The sequence below is a fragment of the Carcharhinus amblyrhynchos genome, chromosome 16 (assembly GCF_965287045.1).
Source record: "Carcharhinus amblyrhynchos chromosome 16, sCarAmb.v2.hapA, whole genome shotgun sequence".
NCBI lineage: Eukaryota > Metazoa > Chordata > Chondrichthyes > Carcharhiniformes > Carcharhinidae > Carcharhinus > Carcharhinus amblyrhynchos.
In genome coordinates this window covers 8,193,928-8,218,676 of record NC_137339.1, presented here as the reverse complement: position 1 = coordinate 8,218,676, position 24,749 = coordinate 8,193,928, and the positions used below count along the sequence as shown (strand labels likewise).

Sequence of the window (24,749 nt, the reverse complement as noted above, 5' to 3'; positions counted from 1 at the left end):
ACAAATAGCAAAAAATAAACACGCAAGACATGTTGCAAGAAAAAGACACACAGAATCTATTATCTAATGATTTAATTGTTGGAGAAAGGACAACATGCTTTTAGCTGTCTTTTGGCACCTAGTAAACCCCAGGAAGTTTCACTCCTTTAGGTGAGAAATGAATGCAGAAGAATTCAGGATGGAGGTATGACTGAAGGTATGCCGTCAATGTCTGAAGATATTGGAGCTTGTTGCTACCTTATCCTGCCCTGATACAGCCCCAAGAGCCCTTGCATTTATGTGTGAGTACAGGCCAAAGATTTAAAATGAGGCAGAACAAACTACTTAAAAATTCAAGACTGCCTTCCAAGGTGAATGTGAAAAAGCAAACTAGAAACCATCAGGGGAGTTTCAAGAGAGGAGTGTTTCCAATAATTCAAAGATCCATTGCAACTTGAAGAGACTTTGGATGGGATTTTCCATCTGCCCTCCCCCAACTCCTCCGACTGTGTTCTTTCTGGCAGAAGGGAAAGTTTGCCATTGGCTGCCGGAGGGATCTTCTGGTCCTGCTGAAGTCTATTGTATGGCTCACCTGCCCTGCTGCTGGGGGTTGTCTTCAGCAGGGTTGTAAAATCCTGCTGGTGGCATGGGGGGAAAATCCCGTCCATTAAAAATGCAAAGAGTTGGATATTAATTAAAACAATGGTTGCCACATACAGTCCCATCTAGAAGCCCCTGGAAGTACACGATGGGTAAATATCTCAGGCCTGCCTGCCAGTCATTGCAGGGAGATTGCAAGTGATAAAGGGGATGTCAAGAAAGTTTTCAGCAGAGGAAACAGACTATAAATCTGTGATTTCTCCCTCCGTCTTTTAAAGCAAGTGTATTAACTGGTTCAGAAGACAACTTTGGTAGAAATCTATCAGATAACCAAGACCTTGTAATAATTGCAATATATTTTATATCTGAGCGGTCCAAGAAACCAGCTAACCTAAATCGACCAAAATGTTGAACAACTTATGCTCAAGGCAAACAAAGGACACAACTGTAATTTATTAACTTTATTTATTGGCCTCGAACTTCCTTTATATCTGATGAATGTGTGTATGTACTTTTGCTCTTTCTTTGACTCAAGAAAACCTTGCTTGATTATTTTCTATTACTTACAGCTGAAATAGTTAAATAAATTCTGATCTGGAAAAGGCATATCTTCATGAAAAAAAATCTTTGTTATGACCAACTGAGGAAGTTGAATCCTTCTCACCTGGTCATGGCAGATTGACTTTAGTTTAATGTTTCAACTGAAAGACAGCACTGCTAGTATGAGAGCACTCCCTCAGTAATGCACTAGATTTTAGATTTTGTTCTCTAGTCCCAGAAGTGGCATTTGAACCCACAATTTTCTGACTTAGCGCGCTATGAATGAGCCACGGCTGGTGTTTGGCACTTTAAAAGTAATGAATTATTTCTGACACTTCCTACTGACAGGGTGATGGTGGAAAGGTCAGACCACACATTCTTTGCTCTCGGGTGACCTTTGGACCCAAATACAAGAGAATAATTTGGCCTTGAATTTATAATCAGAGTGCGCCATCGTCATACCTCCCTCATCATACAAAGCCTTCAGGATCTTCCATTGCTTTCTTTATTATCTCATCACCCTCAGGACCCTGTCAACACAAAGAACGTCCAAGTTAAACTATTAATCATTTGAGGTGGAAGGTCATTTGCTTTCTCGAGGGTTAATTTTCTTCAGTCCGTCATTGTGAGAAAACCCAGTTTGATTGTCACACTCAGTGTATCAACCCAACCAGCATGCTTCTCAATATTTCCCCTCTCCCTTACCCTCTAACTTCCTCTTCCATTCCTTTCGGTCCTGGAGCTCTCTCGTTCACGTTGGAGTTGGATTTTAGGCACACAACCTGATTTCCAGTAGCTGCATTCGTGAATATTAGCTCCTCCTTTTCCTACCAATAATTCTACCATTAGATCAATTCCTTTTTTGTTTCTGGTACAGAGATTCCCTTGGATCTCCTCAAGTACAATTGATACAATGAGCCAGACTGTGTTAGAAAGCTTAAGGAACATCATGATTGCGCCTGTTCCTGTATTCACTACAAGAGCGCACGGACAATAGGAACATACCTACTGTTGCTCAATTAGGTGCCCCAGTGTTAATTGTGGGTGAAGAGTTGATGCAAGGCCTTTCTTAACTGCTATGGAGGTGTCGGTGTTGGACTGGGGTAGGCACAGTAAGAAGTCTCACAACATCAGGTTAAAGTCCAATAGGTTTATTTGATAGCATGAGCTTTCGGAGCGCTGGCCCTTCATCAGGTGAGCCACTCACCTGATGAATAGGTAGCACTCTGAAAGCTCATGCTACCAAATAAACCTGTTGGACTTTAACCTGCTATTGTGAGACTTCTTACTGTTTCTTAGCCTGCACAGACCAAGTGTGCATTCCATTTTGAACTATTGAGGTGGGAGCAGCATGGTGACAGTGGTAAGCACTGCTTCCTTACAGCTTCAGGGACCTGAATTCAACTTCAGCCTTGGGTGACTATCTGTGCAGAAGTTTGCACATTCTCTGTGTCTGCATGGGTTTCTTCTGGGTGCTCTGGTTTCCTTCCACAGTTCAAAGATGTGCAGGTTAGGGGGAGTGGCCATGCAATTTAGCCCCCTTCGTTTTCCGAGATGCTTAGGTTCAATGGATTAGCAATGATAAATGCATAGGTTAGATGGATTAGCCATGGTAAATGCATAGGATTATGGGGATTTTGGGGTTGGGGGAGGTGAGGAAGAGATCCTGAGTAAGATATTCTGTCAAGAGCCAGTGCAGACTTGATGGGTCATTGTAGGAATTCTGTGATTTATGAGATGATTAAGGAATGATGTAAGTGAGGTACATGCCCTATAAGATCCTTCAGTTATCTCAGAGAAATTATTAACGCTGGTTGGCGGTGGGGAGAGGCCAAAACCAAAGGATGTAACCATAAAATCGCAGTTAAGTGATGTCGGGAAGCATTTCCTTATCCAAAGGGCAGTGGAAGCCTGCAACTCTCTCCTCTTCCAAAATGTCATTGAAGCTGAGGGTCAATTGAAAATTCCAAGACTGAGATTAATGGATTTTTGTTCAAGGAGGATTCTGAGTAACATAAAAACAATGCAAACAAATAGGTAATCCATTATCTAATTAAATGGTAGAATAGGATTGAGGGCTGAAGGGACTGATCTTGTTCCTTTCATGGGCCAGCTAATCAATGCCTTAACTAGTATTGTAAGAATGCACCAGTCTCTATGCAAAGTTAATGTAACCCCCTTTAAGCATTCATGATAACATTTACATTTTCTTGTGAATTTCACAGGAATATTTCAGTGTTACAGTTTGAAGTAAACTATTGATGAAAAGCTCTTATTAATATACAAAAGAAAGTCCTGCATTTGTTTCTTCATGCACTGAGCGTTTTAAAAATGTTGCATTATTTGGGCACTTGGATTTTTTTTTACAAAAAGATCATAGATTCATCTTTGGACTGGGGGCCAAAAATGCCTTTTCAAAGAAATCACCTGACCAGCACAGTACTTGTTTGTTTTGAACTGCAATCACTTTAATAGTTGGGGAAAAAACTAAAAAAGGCCAAGGTTTACTCAAAATCCAGTGTCAGAGACAATTTAAGTTTTGAACCTGTTCATTTTGAACTCAGGAATAAGTTGAGAAGGAAGGCTACCCTAACTAACTCTCTCCTTGCCTTGCCTTTAACTCCACGTGGCTACATTTTGCATAGCAAACTTCTTACTGCAAAACTAACTTTCGTTAAGCATAGACCAAATCCCAGTGTGTGGCACCATTTACTATCCATGAGTCTACTTGTGAGAAACTTCCTTCCTGCCCCCCAGGAGGGCAATCATTAGGAGAGTTTTGCAGCTGGAAATTGCAACTGTCTTTACCTCATCGATGCTGTACAGGCCAACAAAAGTGGCACAGATTTGTTCAGCAGATTTTGGGCAGTCGGTTAAGTACTTCTCCACCACTCCACTCTGAGCAAGCTCCTGTTGTATTTTTTTGGTTCCCACAAGTTGAGTGGCAATATCTGGACATTTAATTGCTTTGGAACGCTCAATCAACAATCTTGCATCCCAGCACTGGAGCAAAAAAGGAATGAAAAGTTAAATGGGCATAATGATTGTCTGTCAACATAGCGCAACATTATCATAAATCCAATGTAAGACATGTACCACTTGCTCACAAACATTACTTCCGGTTCTCAAAATTTCTCATCACATTTTTCTGTCAATGTTTCAACTTCAACATTGTCGCAAGACCGAAAACAAGGCAGATTCTGGCCACAAGGTGGTTCATTTGACCAATTTTCCATAAGGTCACAGTACATTCAAGGATGAGGTAGCCCATGTGGTCCATATTATTTCATACATGCAAAATAACTCTTCATTCCCCTCAGAACCTACTTAATTGCTGCTAAAGTAATTCAAGAATTTTGCTTCCTCCATTCAGTATAGAACATTCTGTTGAGATTCTTACATTCTTCAGGAAGTACACCCTCCTGGTGTTAGACCTAAAGTTACCCATTTACTAATTCAAATCTGTGTTTCATTGCACAAATCCCTTTTGTTTAATTTAGGTAATATTCCAGATGAACTATTTTCACACAACCTTCTAAATGTTTCCTGCTTTTCTTATCAATTTCAGTTTAGAAAGCTTGAACTGGCCCCAGCATCCACTGAATTTTGAGGGGGGACTATTCCAGTTTTCTACCACCCATTGTGTGATTTCTCTCAATAACAAAGCTCCGATTTAGAGACTGTTATGATGACCATGGGGTATTATCAATAGGTCTCCCATGGGCCTTATAGAATACACACTCCCCCATTAGGCGAGTAAAGGCTGAACAGTACTCTGAAAGCACTGTAAATAAAGGGTGATTGTGATGGAAGATTGGCCTCTAAGATTATTACATTGGTGACGAGGAGTAAAGCGAGTTTTTTTATCCTCCAGACCATCTGTACATTTGAGACAAGTAATCTGCTGGTGATTCAAATGCCTCTTTTTGGTAAACTTGAAGTCTACGATGCATAGAAGAGTGGGCCCAACATACAGAGCACATGCATTACTTATGGGCCATTACTGGGCCAGCAGTATTAAGAGGGATGAGAAGCAGAAAGTGACCCTATTAATGGCCTGTCCTTCAATGTAATAACAAGTCTGACTTATGGGGTGCCCCTTATTCCAAAACCTTTAATAAATTGGGGTACTTGCTTAAAGGCAATTATGAACCAAAACCTTCCATAATGCTCCAACAATACCATTTTAACACAGCAGGGCTAACTGCTGGGGAACCTTATCCACTTTCTAACCAGGTTCCGAAGGTTGTTCCAGATTGAAGACCTGTACACCCGGTTATTGGGGGGGGCCAAATATTTTTGAAGTTGGATATGATCCACACAACTTGAATTGGACGACTCTTCCCAAAGGTATGTAACAAATAATACCCACAAAGGCCCATACGAGTACACTCGCCTGCTATTTGGAGTCTCATCTGCATGTCCAACATACTCCAAGGGCTGTCTCAGGTAGCGGTGTACCTGGACAATGTCTTGGTCACAGGGACTTCGGAACACGAACACCTCACGAACCAGGAAAAGGTCTTATGATGATTTTCAGAGGTCAGGGTACACCTGAAATGGGGAAAAAAAATGTCTCCAAAGCAAGTGCAGTGGCCTATTTGGGCTATCAGGTGGATGGTGAGGATCTTCATCCCATGGAGGACAAGGTGAGAGCCATTAAGAGGGCATCAACTCCAAGGAACACAACAGAATTGAAACCCTTCCTGGGGTTAGTGAATTATTGCAGGAAACTTGTTCTTAATTTAGCTTCTTTGCTGGTCCCTTTGTAAGCCCTACCAAGGAAATACTCAAGGTGGTCTTGAGAGGCGCCACAGCTGGAGGCTTTCAACAACATTAAACAGCAACTTTTGTCCTCTGATTTATTGGCCCACTTTGAGCCCAAAAAGGATATTGACACATGATACCTCCACTCACAGGGGGTGGTTCTGGAGAGATGGAACAAACAGTCCTATTGTGTACGCATCCTTCTGGACACTGAGTGGAGGTACTCCCAGATCAAGAGGGGTTGTCAGATGACCTTAGCATTAAAAAATTCCATCAATATGTCTACAACAGATGCTTCATTGTAGTTACTGACCATATACTGCTGCTGGGGCTTTTTAAACAAACAAGGCAATACCCCATTGCTTCCACCTGATACACCCTGACTGATGTAGTTAGACACTGTGTTTGGAATTTTCCCATCTCGTCCACCATGGGAAACGTAGAAGTTGAAACATGGACAACGCAAAGGTCCTTTGACCTTGGGTGGCATTTTCCGGCCTTGGGCTGAGCATGGCTGGAAATTCTTGTTCTTTGAATCTGCCAAGAGAATCAAAAACTGATCCCCTCGGCCTCCCTATATCCATGGGAGTGTCTTCGTAGGCCCTGGGTGTGAATGCATTTAGACTTTGCTGGGCCTTTTTTGGGATGCACGTTTTTAATTCTGGTTGAGGAGCATTCCAAATGGCTGGAGATACATTGCATGGGTTCCACCACTTTCCTTACTACCATTCAGAAACTACGACAAAGTTTCTGCATGCACTGGATACCTGAAGTTTTGGTTTCTGACTATGGCACAGCCTTTACTAGCATCAAGCTTCAGACTTTCATGCTTCCCAATGGAATCAAACACATTAGGACAGTACCCATCATTATATGGGTTGGCTGAGTGGTGCAGTCTTTTAAGCTCAACATGAAAAAGAAACCTGCATCATGCCTTGAGACCAAACTGGCATGATTTTTATTCAACTAAAGGACTACCAGTCACACAACTACAGGAATCGTCCCAGTGAGATTGTTAATGAGTTGGCGGTTTTGAGCAAGATTATGCTCACTTTTGCCAAACCTGATGGGGAGGGTGAAGCCCCAACAGGAGAACCAGAAGAACTATGATTCTATCTGGACTGAAAGAATGTTCAAAATCAATGGCCCAGTCCACATGAGGAACTTCAGGGATGGCCTCAGATGAGTCATGATAGGGGGATGCCGGCGTTGGACTGGAGTAAACTCAGTAAGAAGTCTCACAACACCAGATTAAAGTCCAACAGGTTTATTTGGTAGCAAAAGCCGCTAGCTTTCAGAGTGCTGCTCCTTCATCAGGTGAATGGGATTTCAGTTCACAAACAGGGCATATAAAGACACAAACTCAATTTACAAAATAATGGTTGGAATGCATGCCTTTACAGATAATCAAGTCTTAAAGTTACAGACAATGTGAGTGGGGAGAGGGTTAAGCACATGTTAAAGAGATGTGTATTGTCTCCATCAGGACAGTTAGTGAGATTTTGCAAGCCGAGGCAAGTTGCAGGGGTTACAGATGGTGTGACATGAATCCAAGATCCCAGTTGAGGCCGTCCTCATGTGTGCGGAACTTAGCTATCAGTCTCTGCTCAGCGACTTTGCGCTGTCGTGTGTCATGAAGACCGCCTTCGAGAACACTTACCCGAAGATCAGAGACTGAATGCCCGTGACCGCTGAAGTGTTTCCCAACAGGATGAGAACACTCTTGCTTGGTGATTGTCGAGCGGTGTTCATTCATCCGTTGACGTAGCATTTGCATAGTCTCCCCAGTGTACCATGCCTCGGGACATCCTTTCCTGCAGCATATCAGGTAGACAATGTTGGCCGAGTTGCAGGTGTATGGACCGTGTACCTGGTGGATGGTGTTCTCACGTGAGATGATGGCATCCGTGTCGATGATCTGACATGTCTTGCAGAGATTGCTGTGGCAGGGTTGTGTGGTGTTGTGGTCACTGTTCTCCTGAAGGCTGTGTAGTTTGCTGCAGACAATGGTCCGTTTGAGATTGTGCGGTTGTTTGAAGGCAAGAAGTGGGGGTGTGGGGATGGCTTTGGCGAGATGTTCGTCTTCATCAATGACATGTTGAAGGTTCCGGAGAAGATGTCGAAGCTTCTCCGCTCTGGGAAAGTACTGGACAACGACGGGTACTCTGTCTGCCATGTCCTGTGTTTGTCTTCTGAGGAGGTCGGTGCGGTTTTTCGCTGTAGCAAGTTGGAACTGTTGATTGATGCGTCGAGGGCCATATCCTGTTCTTATGAGGGCATCTTTCAGCGTCTGGAGGTGTCTGTTTCGATCCTTCTCATCTGAGCAGATCCTGTGTATACGAAAGACTTGTCCATAGAGGATGGCTTCTTTAACGTGTTTAGGGTGGAGCTGGAAAAGGGGGGCATCTTGAGGTTATCCGTGGGCTTGCGGTACAATGAAGTGCTGAGGTGACCGTCCTTGCTCCAGTGAAGTGCTGAGGTGACCATCAAGGATGGACTTGAGGGCAGAGAAATGTTATGCTGGCTGTGGGGGATTGTTAATAGATCTCCTCATGAGCTTCATAGAATAGGAACGCTGCTTTAGACGATTGGAGGCTTGCCCAATAGGGAAGGAGCGGTGGAGGGGTTTAAAACCAGCTGGCTCCATTTAGGCCGGCAGTCAAAAGACTTAGGGTTTGACCTGTACTCTGTATCCACAGAACAACACTCTGAGAGCACAGTAAATAAAGGGTGATTGGTGATGGAAGACTGGCCTCAGTAAGATTATCACAGAGACCATTCTTCAATTGCAACAGAGAGCTTACTCTTTGTAAATGGTTGGGTCAATATTTCAATTTCAGTTCTGTCACTAACTGAAATGATGCAGATGCAGGCTCTGGTCACTAGGTGGTCCCTTTGATCAGTTCTTTCACGATGCGCAAGAACAAGCCAGGCAGGACATTTGATCACCATTTCCATGACAATCAATACTATAAAAACCAAGAAAGTCCTGCATCTGAACTATGGTCTGTGCAGGGTTAGTTGACCTGAAAACAGGTGGACTATTAGCTTGGCTTGTCAGTGAGAGTGAACAGAAAGGGAAAAGGAATTGTGAGCACTCACATCATCGTTGTAATCCTCTGGATTGTATCCTGTGCGAAAGTAAGCAACTGCAATTCCATATCCATCTCTAAACATTAACACAATATGGACAATCATTATTAAAAATCTTTGCTCATCCTTGATGTCCAAGTCATACAGCAACATCTTCGGGAGAACAAATCTACTCATAAATTATGACAAACAAAATTCAACCAGAGAGAAAACTAAAACCCAAAGTCCTCCACGTAGAAATCCAACTACAATGCATTCGTTATGGTTTAAGAGTAAAGCTAATTATTTTGGTAAAACATTCCTGTCTGACCTTAAGAACAGTTACCTGGAGCAAAACCTTGCCAAGAAGACTCTTGCTAATTTTTACAGATGAATCATAGAAAGCATCCTTTCCAGATGTATCACAGCGCGGTATGGCTCTTGATCTGACTTAGACCGCAAGAAATTTCAAAGGGTCGTGAATGAAGCCCAGTGCATCACACAAATCAGCCTCCCATCCACTGACTCCGTCTATATTTCCCACTGCCTCAGAAAAGCAGCCAAAATAATCAAGGACGCCACGCACCCTGGACATTCTCTCTTCCACCTTCTTCCGTCGGTAAAAAGATACAAAAGTCTCACATCATGTACCAAACGACTCCAGAACAGCTTCTTCCCTGCTGCTGTCAGACCTTTGAATGGACCTTCCTTATATTAAGTTGATCGTTCTCTACACCCTAGCTATGACTGTAACATTACATTCTGCATCCTCTCCTTTCCTTCTCCCTATGTACTCTATGAACAGTATGCTTTGTCTGCATAATGCACAAGAAACAATACTTTTCACTGTGTACCAATACATGTGACAATAATAAATCATATCAAATTAAGAAACACCAAAAAAAAACTCACATGAAAAGTCTTTTTTCATCCAAGAACCCTTTCTCGTGTATGTCCAGAAAGTTTCTTCTTATTACACAAATATTTCTGAACAGATAAAGCAAAATGAAAAGAACAATCTTGTTGGTGAAGCTTTCCATCTTATGTTTCAATTTCAAATTGAAATTCAAATTACCCTGGAAAGGAAAATAGCTCAAAAATTTGAACAACAGGTTAAGCAACCTGCTTCAGGCTGCCACTATGCAATGGCGACACAAGTGCCATTTTTAACCTGCTGCTGCCTGTCCAAAAAGATGCTCTGTCTTCTACACAGCTGAGCAGCAGCGTGTATGAATTTCAGTGCTGGTACAATGCTAGGTGCATGGGGTTTATGTTCCAACAGTTGGCTGATCAAATCAAATAGCCCATTCCTTTAGTCATTTGTAACAGGCAGAGTACAGGCCATATTCAACCTGCCTGGGTTTGCAAAACCCTCTGATTGGGCAGCACTTGCTGAACACTCCTAAGTGCACTAATAGCTGCACTAACAACTAATTTAAGATAATCAGTTGAGCCCTTAATGTGATTCATTTATGCTTACAACATATGTTCATATGCAGGGACCAATCTCTACACACAAAACAAATATGTTCAAGAGCTTTTTTTTCAATTACCTGGGAGCTATTGTCGTGGTTCCCCAAGACGACAACTTATTTAACCCGATTGAAACAGAGAGTCTGAGTTGTAATCTTCCAAGCAGTAGACTTTATTTTCCAGTACAAGAGAATAAAGCCGGGATGTCCAGAACACTCCACAGAGCCCTCGGCTTACAGTCTTTTTATGCACATTTCAGCTCCATATCTCAAGATTCTTATCTTGTCTTTACAATGCGACCTCGTTTAGCCACCATTGTTTCTGTACTGACCCCTTATTTACCTTGCTTGAGATTGGTCACCCATTGTTACGTCTCTTTTCCTCTCGAAACCATGGTAGTTACATCCTTTGCCCTTATCTTTACGACTCTGCTTGTACAACAATAGTGGTTTAGCTGACTTAGGCCGAATGTGAAGAAAAACATGCTCACTTTATTCTTTCCTGCTTGTTACGATCATATATTAAGCTGGACAGCTGTATAGTACCCATTGTCTCCCCAAGTGACTGCTGTTTGCATTTGCTAATAAGTAACTGCTATACTACTTCTCTGGGTCTCCTGCTCTGATCACATTTGCTACACTTGATTATATTAGGTTACAAATCAGCTATACTTGATTACCCATCCCAATTCTACTTACCCATCCTAATTCTACTTCAAGGAAGACACTCTAATACTATCCGTGATTCCATATTTCATACCCAGTTTAGGTACAATTGTTCAGTACAAATTCTCTAAGTACTAACATGCTTACATATTGAGTACAAATTTCCTTACACTATGGGTGTCTCTAATTTCCCGTTGCTTTCTCCATGGTAATATCTTGACCAGCCAACAAATCAAAATCTTTTTCTCCTATTGTATAAATTGTTGGGATTACTTGAAATTTGGCATTCTCGCATTGATCCAGATGATTGCAAGACATAAAATTTTGGCAACTTCTCTCTCTCTCTCAGAAATATCGGGGAAATAATGAAAATTGCTGTATTGGCAAAGGCTAACTTTGCATTCTCTTCCTCCACATTATTTTCCATGCATTTCTGTTTCCATGCCTTGCTGTCTTTTACATTCCTTGGTATACAGAATGGGTTAACACCGTCAGTTCTCAGTGCACATTCAGGCTGATGTAAGGAAGCGTACAATGCACTGGATAACACAGAATACACTCAGTATTAAGGACCCTGCTGATGTACAGTGCAAAGGCATCCCAAATCCTAGGAGGGAATGCCGATTCTTAACTATTTTGTTTTGTAATTTGGGAAAACGTGAGAAAAGAGATGAAACCCAGTGTGGAAAGTCTTGTTGTAAAGGATTCAAACAATGTTTACTGTACATTAAAAAAGACAACACGAAAGACAACAGTAAATAACAACTTTTAAAATTAACTACGATAATGGTTACCCAAACAGTATATTCAAATTACTCCCCAGTCTAAACCTAGCTACCTTCCTAAACTCCAAAAGTACTCCTTCCCAAGAGCAACATCCCATAGGTTTTAACATCAAGAACCAAATCCAGTAAATAATTACCACACAGAATCATAAAATCCTACAGTGCAGAAGGAGGCCATTCAGCCCATCAAGTCTGCACCAACCACAATTCCATCCAGGCCCTACCTGCATGCATTTACCCCAGAGTCCCCCTGACACCAAGGGGCAATTTAGCATGGTCAATGCATTTCAGTGCTGGTACAATGCTAGGTGCATGGGCTTTATGTCCCAACAACTGGCTGATCAAATCAAATAGCCCATTCCTTTGGACATTTGTAACAGGCAGAGTACAGACCATATTCAACCAGCCCAGGCTTGCAAAACCCCCTCATTGGGCAGCACTTGCTGAACACTCCCAAGTGCACTAATAGCTGCACCAACAGCTAATTTAACCCGCACAACCGGAGCAGCCGGAGGAAACGCACACAGGCACAGGAAGAACTTGCAAACTCCATACACCGTGACCCAAGCCAGGAATCAAACCCAGATCCCTGGCACTGTGAGGCAGCAGTGCTAACCACCGTGCCACCCTGCTGCCCCAGGGCCTGTAGTTTTCTCTTGGGAACCTTGCTTCTGGTTTAGAGTGGAATCCATGGGGTCTCACAGATAGACGTTTTCAGCTTTCTTTTCTGCACAACAGTTTGATTCACTGAGAGAGTTCTGGACATGGCTACGATCTCGGTCCCTGGACAGCAAGTCTCCACTTTGCTCAGCAAAGTATGTTTCACCCTACTACTGGGATAGTCTGCATTACAAAGTCTTCAGTGCAGTGAAATCCCGATCAATTATTCTTATCCAGTTCAATACTTTTCATTTCAACCACCTAATGCCAGAAACTTTGTATCTTTTGTTAAGTAATAAGATTGGGTCATAAAACATAAAAAGCCAAAAAAGATTAACAGTGCAGTTTATGAATGTGAAAATTCAATATGGAAATAGGACTTTGGGCAGAATTTTCTCACCATGCCTGCCGTGGGAATCATAGCGGGCCAGACACAAGTCATGCAAAAGTCTTTTGACCTCGGGTGGGATTTTCTGATTCTTGTAGTGAGTGCAGCTAGGAAATCCTGTCCTTTGTGTCCACAAGTACTGTCTCGTTGTTATTGCTACCATTCCTGCCCTGGTTAGATTCATCTGCGACATGTAGATTGTTTAGGTCAAAATTAAATAACTTTTCCCTTCTTGTTAGTTTTTCACCACTTGCGGCTGATCTAATCTGGCAAAAATCTCCTTCAGAACTCAGCCATATGGTCAGTAGTGGTGCTTCCAAGCCACTCTTTGTGCTGGACACTGAAGTTCACTCCCCCCACCCAGAATACATCCCGTGCCCTTGCTACATTGTGTACTGCTTCCAAATGATGTTCAACATATGAAATGCTAATTCATCAGCTGAGGGAGATGGATATATAGCAATCAGCAGCAACAGTTTCCTTGCTCATGTTTGACCCAGTGCCCTGAAACATCATAGTGTCCTGAGCCAACACTGAGAACTCTCAGGATCAATCCTTCCAGACTGTATACCATTGTCCTGCCAATGGGACAGGATATACTCAAGAATTGTGATGGTGGTGTGTGGGATATTGTCTGTAAGGTATGATTCAGTGAGTATAACTACGTCAGGCTGTTGCTTAACTTGTCAGTGGGACAGCTGTTCCATTTTGGGCAGCAGTACCCAGATGTTACTCAGAAAGACCTGGCAGGATTGACTGAGTAGGGTATGCAACTGTCATTTCTGATGCCCAGGTAGTCTATCCTGTTTTATTTTTATTTAACTTCAAAAGAACTGAATGGTTTGCTATAATGTCGCAAAGTGCGAAGTTAACTGTTAAGTATATTGCTCTGGGTCTGGTATCACATGTAGACCAGACTTGGTAAGGATGGCATATTTCCTTCACTGAATTAGTAAACTGGGTGTTTTTTCTGAAACCCAGTACTTTCACGATCGTCATTACTGAGCCTAGCTTTTTATTCCAGATTGTTCTTTATTAATTGAGTTCAAACTTTCCCGACTTGCATGGTGAGACTAGGACTCATGTAGTTGGCATATCAGTCCAGGTACCTGGATTACTAGTCCAGTAACAATACCGCTGTGCTACTTACTATACCTGTAACTGGGCAAGAAAATGATAGGTGCAATGCAATACTCTCAGTTGTGAAGATGTGCAGATGCCGGCATTGGACTGGGGTGGGCACAGTAAGAAGTCTCACAACACCAGGTTAAAGTCCAACAGGCTTATTTGATAGCACAAGCTTTTGGAGTGCTGCCCCTTCATTCACCTGATGAAGGGGCAGAGCTCCAAAACAAACCTGTTGGACTTTCACCTGTGTTGTGAGACTTCTCAATTGTGAAGTTATCAACATTGGCAAAAAATTCAAAATCTTGAAAATGTTTACAATCAGAGGCATTTGGGTGTCTTTGTACATGAATTACGAAGTTAATTTGTGAGGCAGCAAACAATTAAGAAGGCAAATGATATGTTAGCTCTTGATAAAAAGTGATTGGAATAGAAGAGTAAAGAAGTCTTACGGCATGTCTTTTGGAATTGGTGAGGTCACATTCAGAATTGCTTTCAGTTCTTGGCATCTTATTTAAGGAAGGTTGTTATAGCCCTAGAGAGAATGCAAAGAAGATTTACTAGAATGACACCAGGAATGAGGAATTCTAGATAAAAGAAAAGATTAGAGAAATTGGTCTTATTCTCCTTGAAGCAGAAAGGGTTAAGAAATGACGTTATTGAGATGTTCAAAATGATGAACAATTTTTACAGGGTAAAGAAGGATGCTCTGCTTCCACTAGTTGGTATTTCAGTGGCTGGGGGGGGCCACAATTTCAAGATGGTCAGCAAGAGAGTTAGAAGTGGGATGAGGAGAAACCTTACTCACAGAATTTTTGGGATTTGGAATGTGCTGCCTTGGAAAGTGGTGAAGGTGGATTCCACAGGAGGTTTCAAAAGAGCTGGATACATAGTTGAAAGTGATGAATTTAGGGGGTTATGGAGATAGGACTGGAGAATTGTACTAGCTGGGTCGCTGGTGCAGACATGATGGATCGAATGGTCTCATTTTGTGTTGTAAAATTGTATGGGGGCAATTTTACTGGCTCAGGATACTAGTCAATGGGTGGAGTGGGCTGGTAAGATTGTGCCTGGTTTCTCAGCTCTCATGATATTAACAGCCCCGGATTTCAGACGTGATCAGCCTCGTGCCTGGGAAGGGTGAGAAGCTGATTTAAATATTTAAAACAACATTTTAATATAATTAGTGAGCTCTGGACAGTCTCGTCCAGGCTCATTTACCTTAACAGCCTCACCTGTGAAGGTTCTCACCAGCAAGGAGCATGTGTGGTCACCGTCAATGAGGATTTGATGTGGTGGCCTTGCTGATATGAGGCTATCCAGGTGGTTGGGGCTAGTAGGAGCAGTTCCCCTTGGGTAGTGCCAGCTGGAACCCTGGCATTGTTAGCCTGGCACCCTGGCACTGGCCACTGGCCACCAGGCTTTGCCAAGGGACAGGGCCATGATAGGGACAGGGCCTAAGGGAAGGGGATGGGGTCATAATAGGGACAGGGCTAAGAGGAGGCGGTTGGGGGCGCTGTACACTCTGCAATTGGTGATTAGCTGGGGCAGCGACCAACTGAGGGACTGAGGGAGGGGTTTGGAAGGGGTGATCAACCTAGGTGAGTATCGGGGTGATATCTGGGGGTTGGGGATGGTATGATCAGCAGGGGAGGCCAGCAATCGGGGGGGTGACGTAATGTCCATGGGGAGATGACTGGCAGATCTCTCTCTGTTTTTGTTGCACAGAACAGAGATCTGCACATGTACGTTAGCGCCCTCTAGTGTGAGCAGCCAGCTTGTGGGTGAACTTAGGCCCTGCCCCCACCCCCCTGCTAATGAGAATCAGATTGTGCATCATTTTTTGCACTAAGTGGAGGAAGATTTCATTTGAGGCCTTGCTGAAAAAATGGATCTGTAATTCTCCTGTTTTCACATTCATCTGGCACTTAGAATGTTTTTAGTCAGATTGCCCCCTATGATTCTACAAATACTGTGCGCGGCTTTGGTTTCCTTTAGTTGAGATACATTTCACAATGTGTTGATCCACTCAATATTTCTACAGAAATCATAGAAGTACTTTAAAATAGCCTGTGATTTCACTCGAAACAGTGAATACAATAAAAATATTTAGCAACTTCTGAAACGAACTGACTGTAGTAAATCTACGCTGTCCATTTCTCACCATTCCTCACAATGAAAATGTAGTCAGATATTAAATCAAATTAACCCAAACCTCCCTAACCTAGCCCAGTTGATACAGACTTATACCACAGCTCCATCTCCAAGCAGCGTTGGTCAAAGATATTCCTTTTCAACCACGAAGAGAACCACTGCCCTGGATAAAAACACAGAAAAGTACAATGAGCTTGGTATCCCAGGTAACAATCAATTCAGTTTGAATTCCTGATAAACACAATGTCCCAGGTCTGAGATTGCAGTTTAAGGAAACCAAATCAAATACATTGACTGGGTCCCTTGTTTATGGTGACCAAACTCAGTTATTATTACACTGAATGCCAAGACTTTTATCAGCCATATTGTGGGATTAACATTCTATCTATTCTTGCATCTGTCCTGAAAGTTCCATGAAGAAAAGAAACTAACAGTATGGGCAGGATTTTCTGATCCAGTGAATGTCGACACTCCATTGTTGGTTTGCCTGTGGCTGGAGAGGCAAGCCATGCAGAATTCCCTAGGCTTTTGCGGGATCGGAATATCCCACTGGCTGCAATGGCAAGCTGCCTCTACCATTAGAAAGACACTGTTGCAGGGGGAGGGGGTTGGAAAATTCTGGCCATTGTTTCTATTTTCAGAACAACTTCTGAAAATTATATGCTGCCTTGACCATAAAGTACCCAAGGGTGCTTTACGTAATGTTTGATGGGCGCATACTGTTGTAATGTAGAAGATCTGCAGCTAATTCTTGCACAGAAGACATTTGTTTTTTTCATTCACGGGATGTAAGCTTCAGTGGCTGAGCCAGAATTTATTGCCCATCCTTTATGACCCTCGAGAAGGTGGTGGTGAGTTGCTTTCTCAAGCCGCAGTCCATATGGTGTACAAATAGCAATATGGTAATAGAGGGATAATGTTTTAGTAAAGTTCTCTGAAGGACAACCATTGGTCTGGACTTCCCTGTTCACCTTTGGAATAGGGCCATAGGTACTTTTACATTTGTCTGACAACATAGACATGGTCTTGGATTAACATCTCATCTGAAATATGGCACCTCCGATACTGCAATGTAGTACCAAGGAAGTGCTGCACTGTGAGCATGAAGCTCACATCACTGGAGTGATCTTTGATCCTACAACTTACTATCTGTTGAATCGATGCTAAGAATGCTACTGAGTTAGCTGTAGCGTCTAATAGGCTTTGTTGATGGATGTTAAATATCTAGTAGTTTAGGGTAATAATGTGAAGAGGTGTGTATTGATTAGTAAATTATGCTCAGATGTGTGTATAAAGAAGAGTTAGCCAGCACTAGAGGAGAGTGTTAGAGTGGGTAAGCAATTTCTGTGACAAGTATTAAACAGGCTCCACCAAAGCAACCTAATCTCCATCTCCATCTCTACCTCCTTCACAACTAGGCTTGGGAATTTCTCTGTCATTTGGTAGCAGAGGATCATTGCCTGCCAGTGATCATTTCATAAAATCGTAAAATCTCTACAGTGCAGAAGGAGGCCATTCAGCCCATTGAGTCTGCCTGGACCACAATCCCACCCAGGCCCTATTCCCATAACCCCACATATTTACTCTATTAATCCCCCTGACACTGGGGTCAATTTAGCATGGCCAGTTAACCTAACCCACACATCTTTGGACCATGGGAAGAAACCGGAGCGCCTGGATGAAACCCATACAGAAGTTGGGAGAACGTGCAAACTCCACACAGACAGTGACCCGAGGCCAGAATTGAACCCGGGTTCCTGGCACTGTGAGGCAGCAATGCTAACTGCTTTGCCTCTGTGCCGCAACTAGACTGGATTGAAATCAGATACAAGGTGGCAGGATATGATCTTTCAGCACTGTTCTGTGAAATGGAACTTTATGAAATCAATGTATTGACATGGGTTAAATCTCCACTGAAAAGAAAACTAGAGATGGCTTTAGTACTTTTCATGTCCTGTTGGGAGCAAGATGTGCTGCAAAGTGTTCTGGGCATCTAGAAACTTGAAGCTCTCGACAATTTCCACTTCATCTCCATTGATATAGACAGGGACATGTCCTCCACTATGCATCCTGAAGCTGTAACTATCTCCTTTGTTTTACTGACACTGAGTGAGAGATTATTGTCGTTGCACCATTTCACAAGGTTCTCTATCTCTTTCCTGTACTCTGTCTCATGATTGTTTGAGATCTGACCCATTACAGTGGTGCCACCTGCAAACTTGAAAATGGAGTTGGATTGGAATTTGGCCACACAGTCACAGGTGTATAAGGTGTATTGTAAGGGGCTGATGGCACAGCCTTGCGGGGCACCGATGTTCTTGCCTTTCCTTATTGGTTGTGGCCTGTGGGTTAGGAAGTCTAGGATCCAGTTGGAGAGGGAAGAGCCAAGCCCTAGACCACAGAATTTGGAGTTGAGTTTTGTTGCGATAATGGTGTTGAAGAAGTCTATTATAAGGGTCTTTGTTATCCAAGTGTTTCAGGGTTGAGCACAGGGCCAGGGAGATGCATCTGCTGTAGACCTGTTGCGGTGATAGGTAAAGTATACTGGATCTGGGCAATCTGCAAGACCAGGATTGATCTGCCATGAATAACCTTTCAAAACACTTCATAATGATGGATGTCAGAGCCACCGAATGATAGGTATTAAAGCATGCTGCCTGGCTTTTTTTTTGGTACAGGGATGATGGTTGTCTTCTTGAACCAGGTAGGGACCTCAGATCAGTGTAAGGATAGATTAAAGATGTCTGTGAATATCCCCGCCAGCTAGTCTGCACAGAATCTGAGTGCTTGTCTGGGTGCCCCATCCGAGCTAGTCACTTTCTTGGAACTAGACCCTCAGGAACTGGACAATGAAAAAGGTTGAACTTTCTCTTGGAACTCTGGACATAAAGTTTATATGAAAGATGACTTCTTGAATGCCTATGAGGCTTAATCAGTCTTTACCAACTTAAAATGAGCTCTTTAGCAATGATACCAAAGATGGAGGTTACAATGCTAGCAGCATTTCAAGACTTTTTGATTATAGGGCCCAAACATTAGGACAAAAAAAGAATTACAAACAAAAAGCACAAGTACAGAGACCCTTTTTGGAGCTGTAACAGGCAGGAGTATGGAAGGATGATGAACCCCAGGATTAACCTAGGGTTGGTTACCAAGTGCTTCAGATGTGACTCTAAAGTATCATTACACATTGAATTGCCCAAAAATGAAAAACAGGATTTTTTGGACAACACGTTGTTTGGAAGGCAAGGAGATGATACTGACCAATCAGAGGGAACCCTATTGGTCACCAGGTAATGAGTATCATATTTGTAGATTCATTCAATTGTGGAGTTCTAGATATCTGCGGTATGTGGAGTGGACTGGATAATTTGTCATATAGATTCTTTAGGTAAGGGAGTAGGAAGTAAAGTCAAAGAATGTGACAGTTCTACTTGTTTCAGGTTTGGTGATGGTAACATGATGTAGCCACCAAAAAGAGTAGTAATTGTGTATAAAATGGCAGCAGTAAATCACTTTTATCCGTGCTGATATGGTACTGGGTAAAATACCTTAAGTAAACCTTCAATGGCAGAGGTTCAAAAGGTTGGAGGCAGAGCATAATAAAACAATTGTTTTTGGGAAACCTATAATTTACAATTATCACAGTTGGGACATTATCATATTCTTTTAAAGCTTATCATCACTAGACCGACATAAATATTATCAGCAATACCAGACAGTGTTCGATCCTTAAAGTTAGGCTCAACTGTAACGGTTTCCATGGGTACATCCTCTCGAAACATTATCTAGATTTACATAAGAACAAAGAACAAAGAAAATTACAACTCAGGAACAGGACCTTTGGCCCTCCAAGCCTGCACTGACCATGCTGCCCCACTTAACTAAAAAATGAAAAGTAGACAAGGCACAAAAGACCAGAAATATGTATGGAATCAAACACAAGCAAGAGGCAAAAGCTTTGAGGAAAAAATTAGAACAAATGCATGTTTGAAAGAGACAGGGTATCCAGCACAAAACTTGCCAGCCAACTGTTGACCAAATTTACTGCTTCTAGATTCAAGTGTCTTTCTTTTCCACCCACCCCACAATACCAGTTACCAGTCTGATCTCAAGTTCAAACGTTACTTACTCTGATGACCCATACAGTTGCCAGGCTTTTGCAATTCCTTCAGCAATGCCTTTTACAGCATTGTTAGTCAAGATCTTAGCTGCTTCATCAGATTTTCCCCAGAAGTTAAGGACGCGTCTGCATGAAACATCAGAAAAGAGGCATTATAAATGTTGTCAACGTGTTTAAAAACTAGGCACCATTAAATGGTGTAATTTTAAAGCACGTGCACGACCTAGCACTTCCTGTACACAAATCCTTGAAGGACAAGTTGATAAGGTTGTCAAGATGAGAAAAAAACACTTTATTAACAGAGGTTTGAGTATGAAACCAAGGAGGTTACAACACACTTGTCAACAATTAGCCCTTAGCTAGGGTATTGTGGCCAACTCAAACCATATTCAAGGACGGATATCAAGCAGTTATGTGGAAAGAATGGAGAATCTCAGATTACTCTCGAGCAAAGAAGATAAAGGAAAGGTGTTCAAAAATGAAGAGTTTTAACAAGGATGGATCAGAAGAAACTGATTCCACTGGCAGGAAGTGACAGATTTAAGATAATTGGGAAAAGGACAAGGAGAGAGATGAGACAATATTTTTAATGCAGCCAAGTTGGAATCCTGAAAGGATAATGTGAACAGAGTCAATCATAATTTCAATGGGGAATTAAATAAATATTTGAAAGGGAATAATTTTCAGAATGATGGGGAAAGGGCATGGAAGTGTAACTAATTGGCTTGCTCTTTCAAAGAGCCAGCAGAGATATGATGGGCTGAATGGTCTCGGCAGTTTGATTCCTTTGGCCTACTCTTCTGTTTAGCTGTTTATATTTAATCCAGTCTTTCCCTTTCAAGCCAATGCTCAACTATTCTCTGGGGATATTCATAGAATCCCTACAGTGTTGAAGGAAGCCATTCAGCCCATCAAGTCTGCACCAGCACCAATCCCAACCAAGCCGTATTCCTGTGGCCCCATTCATTTACGCTGCTAATCCCCCAGACACTAAGAGGCAATTTAGTATGGTCAATCAATCCAACCTGCACACCTTGAGTGTTGCTGCCTGGAGGAAATCCACGCAGACATGGGGAGAACGTGAAAACTCCACACAGTCACCTGGATGCTGGAATTGAATCCTGGTCCCTGGATCTGTGAGGCAACAGTGCTAGCCACCATGCCACCCGCTGTTGCTGGCACAAAGTCCATTACAAACTAGCTGCTGAAGGAACTTTCTATAGATTGACACCTGCCTGCAAACCCCTCGCAGCTGCCACTGGAGAGATTCTAGATTATTAAGATTAGACAAACATAAGAAAATGACAGGCAATTTACATTTGTGATAGGCTATGGGTTTTTTGCATGTTTATAAATGACATTTATGACTCAATTGAGGCATGAAATATCAACATACTTACACTTGGTGCAGGTACATACTTAGCATGTGTGCTTTAAGGTGGCAAAATTAAGCAAAAGTTTGTGTGATGGGTTCATCCCTTGTAAAGATGTGCAGGTTAGTGTACAAGGATGTGACCTTTGACGTCTGAATTAAAAGAGTAATAAAAGCCACAAGAGCTTCTCTGCCCTGAAGATGGGAGAGGGGGGAGAAATTGCTCTGGGTCCCTGTGTTGATTGTTTGCTCCCTCTCCTCTCCTTTTGCCATGTGCATGTATAGAACTTTAATGGGAACATAATCAGATATGGCAATGATCACATGATTGATATAATGGTTGATATTCACCATCTTGGCTCACGTGCGGGGGAACAGCTGAGGCACCTTAAGCCTTTCAGCACTCTAGTCCAGAGAAGATACATCAGAGTCATTAGGAAGCCAACTATAAATATATGGCTGGGACTCTCTGACCTTGCCCATGGCTGGGATCCTCTGTTCCCATTGCAGAGAATGGAGATTTGGCTGAGTTCCAAATTCCCTGTTCTCACGCGCAGTAGTGGCGGAGCATATATAATTATAGAATCCCTACAGTGCAGAAGGAGGCAATTCGGCCCATCGGGTCTGCACCAGCCACAACTCCAACCGGGTCCTATTTCCATAAAGCCACATATTTACCCTGACACTAGGGTCAATTTAGCATAACCAATCAACCCGGCCCATTTGTATTTGGACTGTGGGAGGAAACCCGTGCACCTGGAGGAAACCCATGCAGACACAGGAAGAACGTGTAAACTCCACATGGACGGTGACCCAAGACTGGAATTGAACCGGGTCCCTGGCGCTGTGAGGCAGCAGTTCTAACCATTGTACCACCATGCTGCCCATACATATATACATCTACAAAAGGAAATGGTAGCGTAGTACGAGTAATACAGGACCAAAAAACCAGACTAATGCTCTATGGACATGGGTTCAAATCCAACCACAGGAGCTGGTGGAATTGAAATGCAATTAATGAAATCTAGAATTAAAAGCTAGTCTCTGGAATGACCGTGAAACTGTTGTCGATTGTCATAAAAACCCATCTGATTCACAAAGGTCCTTTAGGGAATGAAATCTGGAAGGGAAAAGAAATGGTCTGGTCTACATGTGACCCCAGACCCACAGCAATGTTGTCGATTCTTAACTGCCCTCTGAAATTGCCAAGCAAGCCACTTAGTTGAAGGGCAAATAGGGATGGGCAACAAATGCTGGCCTTGCCAGTGACACCTACAACCCATGAAGGAATATTTCAATAAATATCATTACAGAATTTGTGCAGAACAGACAAGTCCATTCAGCCCCTTTGGTCCATGCTAATATAAATGTTCCATGAGCCTCCTCCTGCTGCAGTTGAAAGATAATGCTTTGTGTCTGTCAAAAGAGAAATCAATTTTTGTTAAGCTGTAAAAATCACTAGTTGAGTTCTTACCGATGTACATCTGAGACTCGCTTAACCAGTCCTGCAAGACCAGCAGCAATGGTATTTATTTCTATTTGTTTCAAGGAACTGCTGTGATCACATCCTTTCTCAAACATGTAGTCAGATCTATTGTTACCTAAAGTAATAGATTAAAATAGGGAAAAGGAAGGGAAAAAAATCTTAGTTGATTCAAGGAACAAAAGCAAGAAGTGGGCACTTTTAACTCAAAAATTCATATGCATAGATTTTAAGTAGTGTTCAACCCCTTAAGAATTTGAAGATCTACATTTTTGTCCCACATGACCCACTAATCTTATCCACTTTCTTTCTGCAAACATCACTCAAGATGGCTGCAGTGTCCTCATTATCTAGAGGCATGGGGGACAAGGTGGGAGACATGGGGGAACAGCGCCAAGGACCCAGGTTCGATTCCTGGCTTGGATCACTGTCCGTGTGGAGTTTGTACGTTTTCCCCGTGTCTGTGTGGGTTTCTTCTGGGTACTACAGTTTTCTTCTATTCAGATTGGGTGCTTTACTTCCTGAATAACTTTGTGGTGGTAGATACATACATAACCTTGAGATATATGGGGTGGCACAGTAGCACAGTGTTTAGCACTGTTGCCACACAGCGCCAGGGACCCGGGTTCAATCCCGCCTTGAGTCACTGTGTGGAGTTTGCATACTCTCCCCATGTCTGCGTGGGTTTTCTCTGGATGCTCCAGTTTCCTCCCACAGTCCAAAGACGTGCAGGTTAAGTGGATTGGCCATGTTAAATTGCCCCTTAGTGTAAGGGGGAGTAGCTAGGGTAAATGTATTATGAGGATAGAGTCTGTGTGGGATCGTGGCCAGTGCAGACTTGATGGGCCAAATGGTCTTCTTCTGCATTGTAGGATTCTATGATGCTAATATGTGCCTGGGTTGAAGGAGCATATGCAAGGTGCTTTCGACTCAAATGAGTGCATATGAATGAAGTGGTGTTGTTGCAGCCACAGCTATGTCTAGTCAATCACACTGCAGAGGTTCAAGGTGGCAACACATCTTCTCAAGGACAATTAAGGATGGGCAACAAACGCAACACTCATATCTCATGAGAGAATTTTAAAAATCTACTGAACAGCACAGCACAGGACTGTCAGTAGTTCTCACAGTTTAGAGACTTTTACATTCAGACAATTGCCCTCGCACTGCTGTTTAAAATCAATAATCCCAAGGAAAACAGAACAATCACTTGTGGATAGGTTCAATTTCCCCATCTGTCCCAGTTAGGTTAAAATAAGATCACTACCTGGGTAATACCTTCTTCGAGCACCTGCTTGTAGATGCGGAAGAGACCAGCAGTAAATTCATCCACTTCTACAGTGCTGCAAGTGAGAGTAGAAGAATTACTTAACAAGGTGGCAGCAAAGCCTTAAGGATCCTCACTGCATGTTTACTGGCCAGCCCTGCAGCCCTCCACCGCTGGCCTTCTGGATCCCCACCCCCCTGATCATTGGACTCCTAGACCTCCCCAGGCCAGTCCATATGTATCCCTACCCCCATCCCCACACTGGCTAGCCCGAATATCCCTGACACCCCATCTGA

At 42.7% G+C, this 24,749-nt stretch overlaps 1 pseudogene; it reads right to left on the bottom strand.

Moving 5' to 3' along the window:
• Nucleotides 1-1,589: 1,589 nt before the first annotated feature.
• On the bottom strand, nt 1,590-24,478 carry LOC145354082 (glutathione synthetase-like; annotated as a pseudogene).
• Between the last annotated feature and the right edge of the window lie 271 nt (nt 24,479-24,749).